Consider the following 20263-nt stretch of genomic DNA (forward strand, 5'->3'; position numbering starts at 1 on the left):
AAAGTTGGAATGTTCTAGATTAAAGTATATATTAGGGAAGTGTAGCCCAGGATTGGGATTCTGATTTTCCAGGTAAACTTTGGCAGGAATACATTTTGCATTAGAAACAAATAATCCCTGGAGAAAAACCTTTTTCTTTTGTAATAATACCCAGTTTGGAAATTCATCCCTTTGAGTCTCATGGACAAAAGGGACTTCAATGACATATCACTACCAGACCTCCATCCTTCCTAAAATTCTAATCTTTCTCATGGCATCTGACTCATCATCTGTGTATCAAATATCTTTTTCTTCCCCAAGAGTATATGACCTTTTGTTACTGTACATGTGTCTATTCTACTCTAGAACATCAAAGAGGACTTTTGCATTAAACCTCAATCAAAGCCCTATTTCTTGAAATAGTTTGCCATGCATGTCAAACTGATTAATATTGTTACAAATTTTAGTAACAATCTTTAAAAATCTTTCAAATTTCCCACCTTCCCAGAGCTGTATTGTGTATATGCATATCAGCATAGGTATAGATAGTTTTGGTTGGTTGGTTGCATGTGTAACCTGTTGTTCCCAGTTTGTTTGTTTGTTTCCCATTTTTCTTGTTAGATAGTAAGTTTGTTATGAGAGAGATAACTTATACCTGATCTGCTTGCAGAGGGCACTGTTAGTTCAGTGACCCCCTCAAGGATCAGATTCACCCAGGTATATGTTCAAGTTGACCTCTAACTTTATAAAGCAAAGCATTATTTTTATATAATGTCTTCATTCAGCATTAGTTAGATTTTAAACTTTATTTTTTCTGAAAGTACTTTAAAGAAATAAAATGCTATCTTCTTTGTTTAATGATGTACAGAATGCATTACCATATGCAAACAGGAATCTCTTGCTCCAAACAGTTGTGCTATTGAGGAGGAGGGCAAGGTGCAGATACATGGCATTATTGTCCTGTGAAGTGTAGTTCTGGAGAAAGTTATTTTTAATATCCCACAATATTTTTAAATAAGCCAGTGAAAAGTGCTCACGTTGTATTTTTGCCCATGTAATGGTAACTATACACAAATGCAGACACACACACAGTGTCATGCATTTCCTCTCCTAGAAGAGATATTCCCTCAGTGGCTGTTTGTATCATAAGTTAATCAATTAAATTAAATGCTGCGTTTTGTGGGATATCATACAAAATAGGAGCTTAAAGGAAAAAAATGAGGATAAGAAAATCAATTAAAGCCTTACTTCGATTCTCTACTGATTAAATATTGAACTGATTTGTAAAATCTAGGTTTCATATGTACCTAAATAACAGAAAACTGGACGTAAGAGAAATAGTTTTATTTCTTAATAAAAAAAATGCCTAAAATCATAATTCAAATAATAGTGTTATGTCCACTTGATCAGTGATTTTTGTATGTGCAACCCTCAAGACAGTTAGTCTATAGTTCCTCAATCAGTGAGTGAGTGCCATGTTGTAAGGAAGAGGCCAGGATAGAGAAACATGGGTGGTCAGTCACTCACTCAGGTTGAAAATATCATGCTTTTCTTGACTTACAATCCTGTCTGATAGGGAAAATTCATAAAGGATAATAAAGTTCTTGTGATGTTAAAGATCTTGTCATACAGCTCCAGATAAGCAAAAATTTAGTTTAATCTGACATTGATGTGTCAGTTATAAACCTTCTCTCACCTGGTAAGCATTAGAGACACTGTCCTATTGATGTTAAATTCTCTATTTTATATTTGGATGGCCTGACATATGCTAAATATTGGAAAGAGATAGAGTCAATGCTGCAGAGGAAAACCATCACCCAATATAGGTTCCAGGGGTCCGAGGAGAGTTCATTGTAGGTGATATTGGATGAACTTGTACACCTTGCTATACTTTAGTTTTAGAAACTGAGATTATTGTATGAACTATTCCTATCTTCCTTAGAGTGTTACAACTTACCTACTCACAGAAACCACAGAATTGCCTCTACGAAATCTCAGCCCTAAGTTTACCCCATGTATAATTACTTATCTAAAGTTTTGCTATAATATTTCAAGAATCTAGAGTTTTGAAGACACAATGTGTCCTTTATATATCACTGTAGGTAAAGGAAAACAGGGTTAAAAACTCCCTTCGTGCAATCTGTTTAAAAGTATCTTTGAATCCTTTCTTGGGTCTTTTTTTTTTTTTTTTTTTTTACTTGGTGTTAGGTGTAAAATTATTGTAACAGTGCATATGTTACATTAAAGAATACAACTATTTAGTGGTGAAAATTGTTTTGGATTTTGCAAAATGATATATAAAGTGCTTTTCAATTTTCCTGCCTTTATTTTTCACATTTTTTGGATATTTTAGTCCCATATATATTTACAAAAACGTACATTCTAATATCTGTATTGTCTATACTCAAGAATTTCATAAACTTAACAATTGTGGTTTTCTAATGAGAACCAAAAAAATCAGATATTTCCTAATTTTAATGCTGAAAGGTGGTGGAGAACAAATCCTCATTCCACCTTCCCTGCTCTTCTCTTCCCCCCAGGTAAGGATGATGGGGCATTCTTTCCATTCTCTGGGCTGTCTGTGGATAGTACGAAATGTCAGGCAGCCTGTCAGTACTGGTTTTCCATAGAAGAGGGATCTTGTCCAGCCTCATCTAAAGTAAACCTGGTCCCACAGTGTACTAGCTTTGATGTTATATAGAGAACATTGCGGGAGGGGAGGGGTTAATTAACAGTTACAATTGGCAACTGATACTTTTTGACCATCAAATGCCACTCCTCACTGTGTTTAAACAGAGATACTAGAAATAATGAGTATGACTTGAATGACTCAGAAATGGTTAACTAAGAGCTGCAAAACACTTTGTGTTGTTGTTGTTCTGGCTGGTTGGAATTCCAAATTTAATTTTGTTTGTTTATTTCTCTCTTTCTACCTCCCTTTCCTGCATTCTGTCTTGTCCCCATCTTCTTCTAGCCTAGACAACTTTGCTCGTTTTTCCTTTGTTAATCAACATCTTCAGTTCCTGCAGTGCTTGACCAATTCCCTTCTAATTTCCTCTTGGTTCATATTTTTTTTCTTAAAATATAGGAACAGCAATGAAAGATCACTTAAAATATCCATTTAAATATACACATATTTATATAAGTAAATCCTTGCTATTCAGATTGTGGTTCTGAACTACCAGCATTAACATCACTTGGAAGCTTGTTAGAAATACAGAATGTGAGGACTTGCACCAGTCCTGCTGAGTCAGAATGTGCATTTGGTCACAGTGCCCAGGTGATTCTTATGTGCATTAAGGTTTGTAATGTTCTGGAATTCTCAATATGCCTAAACAGTATGGTCTAGGGAAGCTGGGACTCCTCACCATGTCTGATTTAGTTAGCCTGTATCTTTAGGACCTAGTACCAAATTTGATACATTAAGGTATGTGCTATTTATTTATTGAATGAAAGAATTAATGTAGGAATTGAGAAAATTTTGGTTTGTGTCCATATATTCTTGCCTTAGACACTGAATACAACACTGAATTCCAAAATTAATATGTAAGAGGAGTCATATATAAGGTGATTTATGGTCATTTAAACCCTTAAAATTAAAAAGAAAATACAGAAATATGATGAGTAGTATAGTGAAATGTCCTAGATATTGGGAATCAGAAAAGCTGGGTTCCTGACAATTATTAGAATCACTATGTTGTACACCTGAAACTAATATAACATTGTAAATCAACTATACTTCAATAAAAAATAAAATGAAAAAAAAAATAAAGCCAGGAAATGTAGTATTGGACAAATACGTTAGGTTCTAAACATGATTATTTCCAACATCCAATGATATTAATAATAATAATAAGCCTATCATTTCAAAGTGATTTTCTAAGTATCAGTTGGGAAATATAAATAGTAAAGAAATGCATAAACCATAAATCTAAACTAATGTCGACTGATATTAAAGCACACCTTGCTTGAGTCAAATGTTGTAGTTGAAAGTTAAATTTATTACCACTTTTTCTAATAGCCGTGACCATTGGCTAGAAATGCAAATTCTCTTTGTCTTATATAGACAAGAAGTCAAACCTTCCTCAAATTTATCAAATATATCAAAAGTGTATATAGTTGACCCTGAATAACATATTAGATAATATGAAATGTGAAGACACAGGAACACTACTCAGATAGGAGTGTCTATAAAATCTGAGTATATAAAATTAGAAAGAATTGTAGTGAAGAGATATATTTCTTCAGGAAACCAAAGCAATAAGTTAAAAATGTTTTACTTTATGATGATCTAGCTTCCTAAGAGAAGGGATGAGATGTTTCACAAAAGAAAAAGATGGAAGAATTTACTTACCTTGACTGATACAATACATTTTTATAGCTCAGTGTTTGATTCTCCACTGGCGGATAATTTATGGCAAACTTTAAATCATCTTTTTTGACCTTCTATGAATGCTAACTTTTTTATAGCAAAATGGACTCTTCTCTGGGAGAGAAAAAATATGCCTACTTTTCTACGTGTTCACAAAAATGGCCTTATTTTTTTTCCCTTGCACTCTCACTGAGAACGTTTGTCCTTAAATAAAATGTTTTAACTGCAAACAACTAAGTTTCTGGTAGGGAGACTGGTGCAGGCATTAGAAAGATATTTTAAAATTCTTATTAATTAAAATAACCACTTTAGGGCTTCCCTGGTGGCACAGTGGTTGAGAGTCCGCCTGCCGATGCAGGGGACACGGGGTCGTGCCCCGGTCTGGGAAGATCCCACATGCCGTGGAGCGGCTGGGCCCGTGAGCCATGGCCGCTGAGCCTGCGCATCTGGAGCCTGTGCTCCGTAACGGGGGAGGCCACAACAGTGGGAGGCCAGCGTACCGCAAAAAAAGCAAAAACAAAAACAAAAACCACTTTATATTTTAGAAATACCAACATTGCTTATGTGATATTTGCTACATATATTTTCTACCTTATTTTTACTTAATGGTTTATTCATATTTTTAATCTGAAATTTTATAGTTTTAAAAAAACTAATTATCTTTGTTATTTCTATTGATTTTCACCATAAAATACATATTCTGGGTAGAAATCAGAATTTCTATTTTATTCTAATTATTTGTGGTTTTTAAAATTCTACTGTAAACTAAATATGGAATTCGTTATGGATTGTGATGTGAGGTAAGGCTCTAACTTTTTTTTCCAATCATGTCACTCCTTGGATAAAAAGATTTTATCTACAAGAGATACTTTTTTTTAAAATGGAAATGACAATGACTTGACAAACTATTTTAAATTTTAAAACATTGTTTTAAAATGACTATCCCATTTTCTAATTTTATTGATTTGAGTCCTCTTCCCTTTTTTCTTGATGAGTCTGGCTAAAAGTTTGTCAACTTTGTTTACCTTTTCGAAGAACCAGCTTTTAGTTTCATTGATCTTTGCTATTGTTTTCTTTGTATCTATTTTTTTCTGCACTGATTTTTATGATTTCTTTCCTTCTACTAACTTTAGGTTTTGTTTGTTCTTCTTTCTCTAGTTGCTTTAGGTGTAAGGTTAGGTTGTTTATTTGAAATATTTCTTGTTTCCTGAGGTAAGATTGTATTGTTATTAACTTCCCTCTCAGAACTGCTGTTGCTGCATCCCATAGGTTTTGGATTGTTGTGGTTTCATTTTCACTTGTCTCTAAGTATTTTTTGATTTCCTCTTTTATTTCTTCGGTGATCCATTGGTTGTTTGGTAGCATATTTTTAGTCTCCACATGTTTGTGGGTTTTTTAGTTTTTTTCTTGTAGTTTATTTCTAATCTCATAGCATTATGATTGGAAAAGATGCTTGATATGATTTCAATTTTCTTAAATTTATGGAGGCTTGCTTTGTTGCCCAGCATTTGGTCAATCCTGGAGAATGTTCCATGTGCACTTGAGAAGAATGTGTATTCTGCTGCTTTTGGATGGAATGCTCTTTAAACCTCAATTAAGTCCATCTGATCTAATGTGTCATTTAAGGCCTGTGTTTCCTTATTGATTTTCTGTCTGGATGGTCTGTCCATTGATGAAAGTGGGGTGTTAAAGTCCCCCACTATTATTGTGTTACTGCCGACTTCCCCTTTTATGGCTGTTAGTATTTGCCTCATATATTGAGATGCTCCTGTGTTGAGTGCATACATATTTACAATTGTTATATCTTCTTCTTTGACTGATCCCTTGATCATTATGTAGTGACCTTCTTTGTGTCTTATAACAGTCTTTATTTTTAAAATCTATTTTGTCTGATATGAGTATTGGTACTCCAGCTTTGTTTTGATTTCAATTTGCATGGAATACCTTCATCTGTCCCCTCACTTTCAGTCTGTATGTGTCCCTAGGTCTGAGGTGGGTCTCTTGTAGACAGCATATATACAGGTCTTGTTTTTGTATTCATTCATCCAGTCTATGTCTTTTGGTTGGAGCATTTAATCCATTTACATTTAAGGTAATTATCAGTATATGTGTTCCAATTGTCATTTTCTTAATTGTCTTGGGTTTGTTTTTGTACATCTTTTTTCTTCCCTTCCTCTTTTATTCTCTTCTCCTGTGGTTTGATGACCATCTTTAGTGTTGTGTTTGGGTTGCTTTTTCTTTTTTGTGCATGTATCTATTGTAGTTTTTGGGTTTGCTGTTCCCGTGAGGTTTGGTTTTTTTTTTTTTTTTTTTTTTTTTTTGCCGTACTAGGGCCTCTCACTGTTGTGGCCTCTCCCATTGCAGAGCACAGGCTCCAGACGCACAGGCTCAGTGGCCATGGCTCACGGGCCCAGCCGCTCCACGGCATATGGGATCCCCCCGGACCGGGGCACAAACCCGCATCCCCTGCATTGGCAGGCGGACTCTCAACCACTGCGCCACCAGGGAAGCCCCCCATGAGGTTTTGATATAGCAGTCTATGTATGTACCAGGTTGTTTTAAGTTGCTAGTCTCTTTCCCGCCTAGAGGAGTTCCTTTAGCATTTGTTCTAAAGCTGGTCTGGTGGTGCTGAATTCTCTTAGCTTTTGCTTGTCTGTAAAGCTTTTGATTTCTCCATCAAATCTGAATGAGAGCCTTGCTGGGTAGAGTATTCTTGGTTGTAGGTTCTTCCCTTTCATCACTTTAAATATATCATGCCTCTCCCTTCTGGCTTGTAGAGTTTCTGCTGAGAAATCAGCTGATAATCTTATGGGAGTTCCCTTGTATGTTATTTGTCATTTTTTCCTTGTTGCTTTTAGTATTTTTTGTTTGTTTTTAATTTTTGTCAGTTTGATTACTATGTCTCTTGGCGTGTTCCTCCTTGTGCTTCCTGACTGGGACTCTCTGCACTTCCTGGACTTGGGTGACTCTTTTCTAAAAATGCAGTATTATAAAAAAACTACAGTTTTTCATCTATCAATCTAACAAGGATATTTAAAATTCTTAGTATTCAGCATAAAGTTATACTGATGTTGGCACTCCTTTGAAATGGTTTTAAAAATATAGATTGATACAACTTTTCCAAAAATCAGGTTTATAATGTCCCCCAACCCTTAAAAATAGTAGATTCCTTTATTTACTATTTCCAGTTCTAGGAATCTACCCAAATGTGAACGATTGTTGAAGTATAAATGCATTTTCTAACACACAGCAAGAAAGGATGAGTAAATCATTGTACATCTGGATGATTAGTCATTCAACACATGGAAAAGAGGAATCTCAGGCAAAGGGTCCAGTAAGCACAAAGACAAATGCTTTCAATGGTCTTATGGTAAGGCAGTGTTTGGGACTACTCTACTATTAGGTTCATATTGAAGGACAATATGGAAGGGGAAATGACAGGGTATGTTGGCCTTAAATAATGAAGGATTGTTTCACCATGTTAAGGATTTACATGGTATCCTGTAGTCCAAGAGAGGTCCTTACAGTTTGTTGGCTTATTTGTTTGTTCTTGTTGGAGTTTTGTTGTTGTTCTTATTATAAGCGTAAGAGGAATGTAAAGGTATAGAAGCATGAGCATATTTGCAGATGGAAGGACCATGGTAATAAATAAATCAAAGGTAAGAAAGAGAAAGAACACTCAATAAGGAAGATACTAGAGGAGGCAAATGTGATGAAATCCAAATCATAGGACAGAGTAAGATGATAAACTTCAATGATAAGATTCATACTAATGTAAAATATGGTAGAGATCATCCTTTCCTGACATCAAAGGAGCATTAGCAAATGGGCAGTTGGTCATTCCATAGATTTTCAAAATATACCTTCAGTTTTGGGTTTAAAGCATTTGTTATTTGTCTACTATTAAATTCATCTGTAAGTGGAGATCAGCCCAAAATATGTACTCCAAAGCCAAACACAATTGAACTTTTCAGTACCTATTGTTTTCAGGTGATACATAGCATAGCTTTGATCTTTCTTATAATTTTTTCATTAATTCCTTCATTCTTTTATTCACCTATTTATCAGGAAGATACAAAAATGGAGATCAATTCTTTACATCTGAGATGATTTTAGTCCTGTAAAGAAAATAAAGTAATGAACTGATAATGCACAAATTGCTTTATTAGAGGTACTCACAGAACTAGGCACTGATAATGAGGCAGAGAGGATACATAAGCTGGATGATCAAGGATGATTTCCTGAGAGAAGCAACACGAGTTAAATTATGATGAAAACTGAAGAAATAAGGAAAGGAGAGAAAAGAGAGTGAGACCTAGTCCAAACTGGATCTATGATGCACCAAGGAACCTGGGTGTAGGAATGAGTGGCTTTTCTGGGCCTGTGAATAGTTTCAGTATGATGGAATAGAAGGTTGTATGGCTCAAAAGAAGCAGGTAAGGCTGGAGAGGGAAGCTGACAGGTTATGCAGGGTCCATTGTATTTTGCTAAGGAGATTGGATTTAATTTATCAAGTAGTCTGTGGAGCCACTCAGGAGAGGAATGTCATGATCACATTTAAATTTCAGGAGGATTTTTAGGTGATCAATTACAGGGGGACAAAGATGGGAATACTGAAAATAGTCTAAGGATGGAGATAATGAGGGGCAAAGTAAGATAGAGACAGTGGGGATAGGCGGTGGAAGGCAATTTAAGAAAATCAAGGACTCTATGAATTATATAATACATGGAAAGGGCAAATGATAGTGAATATAAATATGCCACATTTTTTGGATGACAGAAAATGAATCTTGAATAATCCAAATTGGTTCCCATTGGTTCCTCTGAAGAAGTTAGGCTTAGGTTAACAAACCACATTTTTCCATAGAACAGAGAGTCTAAGTGACTTTCCCGAGTGTACACGGTAAGTTGAAGAAGGAAGCAACAACAGAAGTTTTTTCTCTCATACTCAAAGTCCAATACTTTATTTTCAAATGAAGATTGAAAACACTTATCTTTTTAAATTAGAAATAGCAGTCAGTGCTGCACTAGAGTGTGAAGTTTTTAGTTGTATGTTTATTCTGAAATGTGAAGCCCAGTGAGAAATGGTCTTAATTAGTGTACATTTCAAATTTTCGTGACTTAGCATGAAAGACAGAAGAGGGAAGGCCATTTTAATGTCTGACATTTCCACAAACTACCAGCCATTCTTCAAAGTCTAGGCTAACAAAACAAATTGAACAACAAATAAAATCAAACACACACAAAAACTGGTAACTGTGTGAATGGTAACTATGTGTGGCAATGATTTCACAATATGTACATATATAAAATAATCATGTTGTATACCTTAAACATACATAATGTTATATGTCAATTACATCTCAATAAAGCTAGGGAAAAAACAGTAAAAAATTAAATAAACACCAAGCTGACTTTATAATGTTTAGCATTTTCTCCAGTCATGGTCTGTGGACCATCCTGTGAGAATTCCTTTCTTTTATTAAGCACTTACTATGTGCCAAAAATATATGTCAAAATATTCTAGAGACAGATCATCAAGCAGGAGACTCATGACCTTTTCTCTCATAGGAGCTAACATCTTAATCAAATGTGATAAACCTTTAAGTCAGGTAAATCTAGTTTCAAGTTCCATCTTTTCCATCTAATTTATATTCAGTCTTAAGTGATTTATTTACTTCCCTAAGCCCCAGTTTCTTTATATATAATATGAGGGAAATAATCTCTATCTTCCCTTTTTTGTGAGTATAGAAGTAAAGAAATAATGTGTGTGAAATTGTCTAGAATAAATGAAGTACAAATTAGTTATTCAATAAATGTAAATTTTTCTTCCTTTTGATGGTTTAGGATTAATGTATTGGTGGTATTGTATATTCATGGTAGTAAAATTATATCTGTGACCCAGATACACAGAAGGTGTAAATATTTGCACTAAAATGGTCATTGTTGCTAAGCAGTATATATTCTCCCAAAGAGTGTAGTTGAAATAATACTCATGAAAGAGTTCAGAAACTTGGATTCTCTTGCTGGTATTGCCACTAAATATAGCTGTGTGACTTTGAACAAGTAATATAAACCATTCTGAGCTTCAGTGTTCCTGATATGCCAAATCTAGCCATTGAACTAGATGGACTCATAAATTCCTTTCTGGCTCTGAAACTCTATGACTCTATTTTCTTATGATTCAGTAGACAACTTTGGAATAGAGCCTGTCAACTTGCATTGTTGTGTGATTTTTTTTTCCTTCTGGTTGCCATGTTCTATGAATAAATTTCCTTTTCATCAGTCAACTTGTGGAAATAGCATTCTCTACTTAATACTTAATACTGTATCCTCTAATCTGGCTTTTTTGTTTCCTTTGGTCCAGGAGTGTTGTCTTTCCTCCCGATGTATGCAAGCCAATGTTAAGACTTAAAATCAGGGGAAGGGTATTACTTCTTAGCCAAAGAAAAACAAGACTAAGTTTTTGTCTGTTTGTTTATTTTTAATTTTGGTTGAAATATAGTTGATTTACAATGTTGTGTTAGTTTCAGGTGTACAGCAAAGTGAATCAGATATATATATATATATATATATATATATATATATATATATATATATATTCTTTTTTTTACATTCTCTTCCACTCTAGGTTATTACAAGATATTGAGTAGAGTTCCCTGTGCTATACAGTAGGTCCTTGTTGGTTATCTGTTTTATATATAGTCGTGTGTATATGTCAATCCCAAACTCCTAATTTATCCCTCCCCCCCTTTCCCCTTTGGTAACCATAAGCTTGTTTTCTATGGAACAAGACTACATTTTAATGATTCATACGAATTATTGTAAGTGTGATGAGGTCAGGGCCTTGGGAAGTCACCATATGTACAAAATATATAAAGAAGAACCAGTGAATACAAGCATTAGCAAAAGGGAGGGAAATTGTTTTATACCAGCATCATTTAGTATAGTTTTGGGGAAAGGACCTTGACATTTTTCTGGGAGATAAGATCTCCTACTTCCCATATCTATTTCACTGGCATCCACCAAAATTCTTGGAACCACAGCTTCACTTATGCCATTACTGGAAACTTTTATTTAACATATTAGAAGCCAGTATGGTACCAAATGTTAATAGTGATTATATTTTAGAGGGAGATGTACAAGTGTTCTATATTTGAAGAGTATTTTAACTTCTCTTTTTGTTAGTGTTTGTATGTGAACACAAATACCGTTTTTAAATTGGAAATGAAAACAATTTTAATTTTGAAAATTATGTTAAAATTCTGGAGTATAGATGAGAAGAGTGATATATATGGGAGTTAGGAGGTTTGGGGTCATGTTACAGCTTTAGCACTACCTGAGTGATATTAAGCAGGAAATATATTTTTTGTTTAAACAAACACATAAAAATGCAACTTATAGTTTTGTAGTCTAGTTTTGAGTATTCTGTCATTAGTGTCAAGTGTAGTGTATGTGTGCATGGGCGGGGGGAGAGGGAGAAAATGAATATGTATTTTGGACAATGAAAATCATTTGAACCTGCGGTATCGTGCAGTAACTTTTGGATTCATAGTGTTTTAGATACAAAGTTGGATTTAAATCCCAGCTCTGAGGATTTGTAAACTGAATTCTTTTCCCCTCATTTGTAGAATATGATTACTTATACTTAATTATATGGATGTTCTTTAAAGTTTGAATAACTTAGATATGTATAGTATCTTGCATAAGGTAGTAACTGATAGCTCTTATTATGTTTAGTGAATTATATAAATGATCAGACTGAACAACATGGTCTTGAGTCAAAAGCATGTGATCCTATAAAGAATTGAGAGGGATTTTTCTATTGTGATTCAGAATTGTTTAGAAAAGCAGTTCAAAATTAGGGTTCCATAGTTATTTCTTAAGTACTGGTATCCTTTGGCATAAATGTATGGCTCCTAAATATGACGATTTTAAAAATAAAAACATTTATTTGAAGTTTAAAAATGGAAGCAGTGGTTCCATTAATTTGTAGTCACATTAATTCAACAAGTATTTCTTTTTTTTTTTTTTTTTTTTTTTTTGCAATAAGCGGGCCTCTCAGTGTTGTGGCCTTTCCTGTTGTGGTCAGCAACCATGGCTCACGGGCCTAGCCGCTCCGCAGCATGTGGGATCTTCCCGGACCGGGGCAGGAACCCGTGTCCCCTGCATCGGTAGGCGGACTCTCAACCACTGCGCCACCAGGGAAGCCCCAACAAGTATTTCTTCATTCAACAAACAATTATCAAGCAGCCTCTAGATGACAAGTTCTGAGGGGCTCCATTGGGTATTAAGGATATAAAGATAAATTACATGGTTCTGTTTGGAGTTTGCAGTCTGATGGAGGAGACAGACATGAAGAGAGGAATAACAAAATAGTACAGTGACAGTAATAAGAGAACTAAGAAAAAAACATTGCTGCCAGAGAGACAGAAGGAACTAATTATAAAAATGAGTGAAACTAAGTTTTAAGGCAGTTCAGTTTGGGACAGGAAAATAATTCCCTTTCCAGGAATGTTGTATTTGTATGGATATTCTTGCCCTTATTCTTGGCATACATCATTTTACTGAAGTATTGTGTGAATGTGCCTTTCATGCTTTTTAAGCTTCGATGACTGAGATCATTAACAATAATCCTACTTACCTTTTAAACATGTACATACGTTCACATTAGTGAAACAGATTGTATTTCTTGTTGTAATTTAAATAATTCCAACCTTAAAAGGATGACTTTTTTCAATTTTTGTGTATTTTAGTTAGCACACCTTCTGAGAGTTAAATATTTTAACAACTACAGTTAAAATGCAGGTTTCGGCTTAATACATATTTATTAGTACCTTTTGTGTTCCTTAATTCACCTCCAAAAACACACACTGGATCAACTTTCTAATGAAACATGTTTAACATGTTTAACAGAACATACATGTTAAAAATAAAAATTGAACTGTTTGTACAGGGAATCAGAAGATTTAGTGCAGAGCTCACAAACTGACAGCCTCAGGGCCCAAACCAGGTGGTAGATATGTTTTCTTTGGCATTTATCATCAAGCCCATGAGAGCCTGTCCCCTTTAAATGGGGAAATAGCCAGGCAAAATTGCCCATTTTTCAGAGTTACGTTAACCTGTGGCCCATGGGCCTGTGAATTTTCAGGACTTGATTTAAACGCTCAGCAGCACTCCTAGAAGACTGAGAGATCAAATACCATTGTAAACAGGTTCTCAATTCACCTACGCAGAGTAACCGTCATTATTATTATGGTTAGCTTGACTAATTGCATTAAAGATATCAACCCTATACAAGCAACTAAATGTAATCAAGTTCCATACATTGTAGAATAAAGATATAAGTAAATATTTTAGAACAGTGCAGCGGAAGCAATTAGTTCTGCCAAAGAAATCATGTGAAACATTGCAGTGGATATTAACCTTTGAGTTTTAAGAAAAAATAGGACTTTTTGAGGTTAGAGGCTAGAGTGTCTTAGGTAGTCATTTCAGGCAGAGGTATCATCATAAATAAAGGAACACAGACAGAAAAGTACATGGAGTAGTCTGATGCCATTGGGATCTAAGACAGGCAAACGTATAGAGAGAAAGTTCTGGAAAGTAAGGGTAGGGGCAAATTATGAAAGCCCTTGGACTGATATCACTGAAGGTTTTTGGTTAGGATAGTATCATGGTCAAATGTGCATATTAATAAGATGATACCATCCTTGAAACAGAGAATGATCAAGCGGGAGTCCTTGTGTTACAGAACTGGTTAGAGCAATGTTTTTCAGTACTGTTAAAAAAAATGCATAGCAAGAAATACAACTTATATCATGATATACTCCTGCTATTGCTTCCTCAGCTACTATTACTACACACACACGTAAATCTGAAATAAATTTCCATAAAATTATGTGCATGGAACACTGTCATTTTCTACTATAGACAGTTTTGTTCTTTTTCATTCTTTAAAAATTGCAGATCAATTCATGATCCACCAATTGTTCCAGCTAACAGTTTGAAAAATAATTAATTAGGAAATTATTCCAATGATAGTTCAAAAAAACATGGTGGTACCTAAGCTGAGAAAATATCAATAGAAATAGAGAATATATTCATGAGGAAGTTTCTGAGATGAATTTTTAGGGCTTTGTGATGAACCAGATATGGAAGATAAAAGAATTATGGAGATCAAGGGCTTTCCACCAGTCAAAATGTTATTTTCTACTAAACAGAGTATGAGAAAAATCCACTTAGAATAAATATGATGTAATGAATGTGAAGCTGCCTTAGCCTACCTTGTGATATTAGAAAATGAAACATTCATTTTTATCCACTCATGATATGATACTTTTCTGAATGCTTGATGGTATCAGAACACCTAACTCCTCTGAACATTATACCAACTGTCTTTCCAGGACCAAGTGTCAAGTAAATTATATATACTAAATTAGAAATCATTTTTCAATGATTTAGATTATACTTTCCAAAAAATGAAAAGAAAAAATATATTTATAGTTTAGAGTGACAAATCAAAAATATTTTTGTTTTCTTAAACAAGAAAGTTAAATGTCAATGCACTGTTACTATGACAGGTTTGCTGGTGTAATCACTGAAAGTTAGAAAACTCAAGTATGTTTCCCACAGCCACTGTGATGACCGCATTGTACTTAGTTTATTAACACCATGAATTGCAAAGAGAAAATGTTATAGTTCTTCTGCCTTGGTTTTCTGGCATGGGTAATTAAAGTATCAGCCATAATATTTCATGAATGCTGTTTCTTTCCTTTTAAAGTACAACATAATTTTTAAGAACATAAATTCCATGCTAAATCAGTTCTCTTCCCTCTGTAAAAGAGTACTAACTGCTCAGCAACCACTGATCAATGGAGTAGTCCAGTTCCCTGACTAGGACAAGAGTACTTGAAAATACATTCTAAGATATTGCTTGGTTTCCCACCCCCTTGTCTGAAATATCCCAATAATGAATTTTTACCCGAGACAATGAACAGGGAATTTCTCAACAGCTGCCAGAATTTTCTCTTCATACCCTCTTCAGAAAAGTTAAAACGATCCTTCATTTTTAATTACAAAGGAAAGATTTAGAGGGTATCCTTAATATTCCTTTATTTGAATTTTCCAGAAACTTGACATTTATAATAATTTAAATAAATGTTAGTCTTGCTACTATATATGTTCACTTTTGTGAAATAGAAAACAATCACGCGCATGCAAGTTTATTTGATTTAAGCACAATATATCCATTCCTTGGCATACCTTTCCCTCTCCCCCACAGAAAACTAAGTTATTGAATAATATCTGTGCAGTTGTAGCAAATTTGCCCAATAACTCTATTTTGATTTTGACTGAAGTGTGGAAATGCCATAGTCTAACATATTTCTCTGGTATTTGGATCTTCGTTTTCTAGAATGAGTTTAATTTTTTTTCATTCTGTGATTTCCGTAGAAATAATATGACACTGTTCTTCTCACCCTTGCCAAATATGTAAACAAATCTGGGTTTGTGAAAAAACATCTCTCTTCTGTTTAATCACTTAGTTATTTTCATGATATGTGTCATTTTTGTATTTATTTCTATCAACTTGAGGATTTGTTTATTTTGTTTACTACCTAATGATATACCACATATAAGTCATCTGTTAACCCTAAGCTTCATATTTCAAAAAGTCACATCAATTAGATATTCAATCCTTTTACCAGCATTTTTTGAAAATCCTTTCCCTCAAGAGATCTGAAATATAAGTATTATTTTTATGTGTTAGATACCTAAAAGCCCTTTGTTTAATAACTGCTCAGGATTTGGGGAATGTCATGGCTGAATGGCCTTGTATAATATGCTTAAGACCAAATGGTAAGGCATTCTTTCTCTTACAGGAAGGTTGGGGTGAAACATGAACATACAGACATTTTTCGCTAATTCTGAAAGAAATCAATGTATAAGTAGATTTTCGCTGATTCTGAAAGAAATCAATGTATAAGTAGTGTCAATTAAAACTCCTGTCCTGGAGTCATTTTTAAATAGTTATGTTTTTATTTTATATGTGCTATGTCCTTGGACATGTTTCCTAATTACCTTGACCTAGTTCCTTACCTCTAAGTGGAGATAATACTACTCCTTACCTCAAAGTATTGCAAGATTGTTTCGGGTCTATTATCCTCACCTCAAGAAAGTCAAAGAGGCTCATAGGTGGCATGTTTCAGCTTCCCCTAGAAGTTTTGAGAGGGTAACCACAAAGCCTAAAACAAAACCAGGTATTAGAGATTCTTTGTTCTCTTTCTTGGCTCTTCAAGCTCAAAAACAGGATGGGAGCAGATAGGAACCATATGCTTCCTCTGAGGGCAGAAAAGAGAAGAGGTTATCTCTCACTTCATAGTCAGTTGACAAATGTGGTTCCATTGACAACGATGGTTTGGGCTGAGGGATTTCAGTGTTAGTACAGATAACTACACAATGAGATTGGCCAACAAAAAAAAAAAAGATGTGTTTGGAAAATTGTGTGATGGGAACTTGTCTGAACATTAACTAATGGTGAGAAAGAATAGAGGTAAGGCTGTAGTGCACTCAGTATTGTTCCCTTCTCATTTAATCTATGTTGTATGTGTAAAGAAGTAATTAACCACCTCCTATATCACAGTACATGCTGTCGTACCTCAGTATCTCAGATGACTAGTTCTGTAGGTAGCACAAATGTGGAATACATAAACATGTAGCTAATTGAATGAGTATTATCTTATTGCTATTACTAATAATAATTGTCAAGATCATATTTTGGCCAGGTTATATCATTGTAAACTAGCACAAATAGTAAGATAGCTGGAAAAAGAGTTCTGAGTACTGTGTAGTATTTGCACAATGAACTCTCAAAGCATATCTGTTGAGCTATTGAAAGAGGGACCTCCTAGTTACTTAGACTGTTGAGCCATGACTTAAGGGACATGCAGAGAATACTAACAAATCTAAGAGATATGTCTTGCTAGAGAACTGAGTGGTCTTGAGCTATTATACATGAAATAAACACATCTTTCCTTAAATAATTAAGTGAATTAAAATTTATTAAAAACATTTTATATGGCTGTGAAATAAATGAAAGTGCCTCAGTTCTGCATAAAAGGAATGCTGAGAGGCAATCACATCTAGTTTGAGATCACAGAAGAAATTTCAGAGGTCTAGAGCAGGGGTCCCCAACCCCTGGGCCGTAGACCGCTACTGGTCCACGGCCTGTTAGGAACTGGGCCACACAGCAGGAGGTGAGTGGCAGTCGAGCAAGCAAAGCTTCATCTGCAGCTCCCTATCTCTCCCTGTCGTTCCCCATCACTCTCATTACCGCCTGAAACATCCTGCCCCACCCCCGACCCCATCTGTGGAAAAATTATCTTCTATGAAACCAGTCCCTGGTGCCAAAAAGGTTGGGGACCACTGGTCTAGAGTACAAGTGGAGCTAGCTGCCTTCCCAAGGATTTTTAATCGGTGATGGAAAATAAAAACAAACAAATTGAAAATCGGGCCTCTTAGAGTAAACAGGGAGTTTGGCCAACAGACCTAATTCTGTGTATATGTTCTCATGTTTTTGATATGTCAAAATAGTTGGTCAGTACAAAAATTTAATTTGGCTAAAGAAACAGAACTTGAGTGTATTAAATATTCTCATGCCCTCGGTAGTTTTGACTCACAGATATCCATCGTTTAAAAATTGGGCACTTCACTTTTATGAGATTAAGAATAACATGTGAAATAATGCTTCGTAAATGCTTGCTACACATTCTGGATACTTTTGATGATTGTAATTCCTGAGAAGATTTTTTAAAAAGGAAAGTTAAGAATGTGTGATTGCAAATCTATTTATAATCTTGCTCAATCAGCAGTATTGCTACTAGTAACGCTGTGAAGTTCACAACAAGTCTACTGAATTGCTGGAGTGTAACACAGCTGGTTGGTTATTTTGGCTTCCTTAATGCTTGCCCTGATTATGTGACATTCAGCTAATTATATGACTAGATATCTAACTCAACTACAAAGAAGTTAATTTGCTGGCCACATGTGGACATGATGTTAATCTTTCCTTCCAGTGAAAAATTAGACATAGTCACTCCAGGGAAAATGAACAAGCAGGCTGTGGAGCCAGCATAGTTCATATTTTACAGTGTGTCCTTCTGTCATGCTATTTCCAGTACCTCTGTTTCCATCCCTCACAAAGTCTGGTTGGGCTGTGCTTAGGTCATAAAAACTTTACAGTAAAGCTCAGGTGGATTGATTACTCTTTGATCTCCTGGTGCTCTTTCAGTTTACATCACAGCCATTTAGCATTCTTTGACTACATCAAATATATTGGTTCCTCTCCTAGAACCAACCCTATTCTCCAGAAATATTGTTATTCTGTTCGTTTCCTTTTGCTTCCAAGGTGGAAACTTCCTGTCTTTCAGCACCCAGTTTTATTGATGACTATCTTATTAGCTCTTAAATGGCACATGGCCAGAAAATCCTGTTTCAGAAACACGCTGAATCAGTCCTAAAAGAGTGGGTGTTAGCAAACATGGGTGTGGAGGGGCTTTTAAATATGTCATAAGAAAAAGTAATGAAAAGCATGAAGTAATTAAGTGATTTTTTTTCCTGAAAAGATAATTCAGTGGGATGTTATTTTGGCTTTCTTTAACAGGGTTGGCTCTGATTATTTTTACAATTATAGAGAAAATGAAGTATAGATTTTTTTTACTATGGTGGAAATCCTCTGAAAAGAATCGCTGAGGAATTATTACAGCAAAAAGATCTGTCTGAAGCCATCTCCCCTGACAGGAACATGTTAACTGTCATGTTAACAAGTGTTGTTTATTTTTTACCTGAGGAAGGAGAAGTGTTTGTACCAATGTTGTTCAGAAACCATTTCCTCACAGTATCCAAATTCATCTTCTAATCAGCTTGCTTAGAATTTTAGACTATTTTTAACTGGTATGGAGCACATTTTAGGACTTCAAAAATTATCATATCCTCAGTCTTCCATGAGTTCCACTGTAAGATGTTCAGTTTGCTTCTGTTCACATGTAGCTGTTCTTTCCCAGGGCAGTCCCATTCCTAATATTCTTACTGTGAGGGGAGTGAATAATAACTAATCTCCAGTAGTGCATGGATCATGGATAGAGACAAATAAATACTCTATCATGTAATATAGTGGGTATAATTAAAGTTATATAACTTGAAATGATTGTTTCTAAATAATATGTGTTAACTTTTATTTGTTTTCTCTCAGTAGGTTATCCTAGATAACATAGATTTTGCTTAATTGTGTGAGATGAAAGATACTTGTTGCATTAGATAAATGTTGTCAGAGATCTAGGAAGTAATAAGATATATTAATTAAGAGAGATAAGGAAGGATATATAAACCAGTAATTTTAATAGCAGAGCACACACTTTACTTTCTAATTAAATTTAACTTGTTTGAGAATTTAATTAATGTGGCAAAATGCACAAGGAAGAGAAATGTGAGAAACTTTCATAATGCAGTCAAACCTGCAAAAATGCAGAAAGAGGAAATTAGTTTCTCTTCCCTTCCCTTGAAAGGCTGATATAAACAATGAAAAAGAAAAGAAAGAAATCTGTGTGTGTGTGTTTTCATGAATGTATAGATTCAATTGATTTTTTTCCAAATTAGTAAACTCTTGTTTGCTAAAAATCTAATTTTTCACTTATCAACTAATTAAAATGTGCCCTTTTTAGCAAGTTAAAATATTGTAAAATTAAAAAAGCTATTTTTTAAGTTACATCAAATCCAAAGGTCTATGTGACAGAATCAAAGAAGCATCACAAATTGGTTGAAGGCAAAATTCAAGGTGCTTTCCAAAGCTTTCTTGTAATACAGGAATGAAATCAGGTTACGAGAATAAAATCTGACCCAGGTACTTTCTGAGGCCCT

The 20263-nt window shown here is 34.7% G+C and overlaps 1 protein-coding gene across 3 annotated transcripts in view; it reads left to right on the plus strand.

Annotated features, from left to right (window-relative positions):
* The window catches only part of ST8SIA4 (ST8 alpha-N-acetyl-neuraminide alpha-2,8-sialyltransferase 4), a gene marked incomplete at both ends in the record, with an annotated part of 98177 nt that overhangs the window by 17622 nt on the left and 60292 nt on the right, over positions 1 to 20263 (plus strand). The gene's annotated exons all lie outside the window — the stretch shown is intronic.

The sequence above is a fragment of the Hyperoodon ampullatus genome (genome assembly GCF_949752795.1).
Source record: "Hyperoodon ampullatus genome assembly, chromosome: 4".
Lineage (NCBI taxonomy): Eukaryota > Metazoa > Chordata > Mammalia > Artiodactyla > Ziphiidae > Hyperoodon > Hyperoodon ampullatus.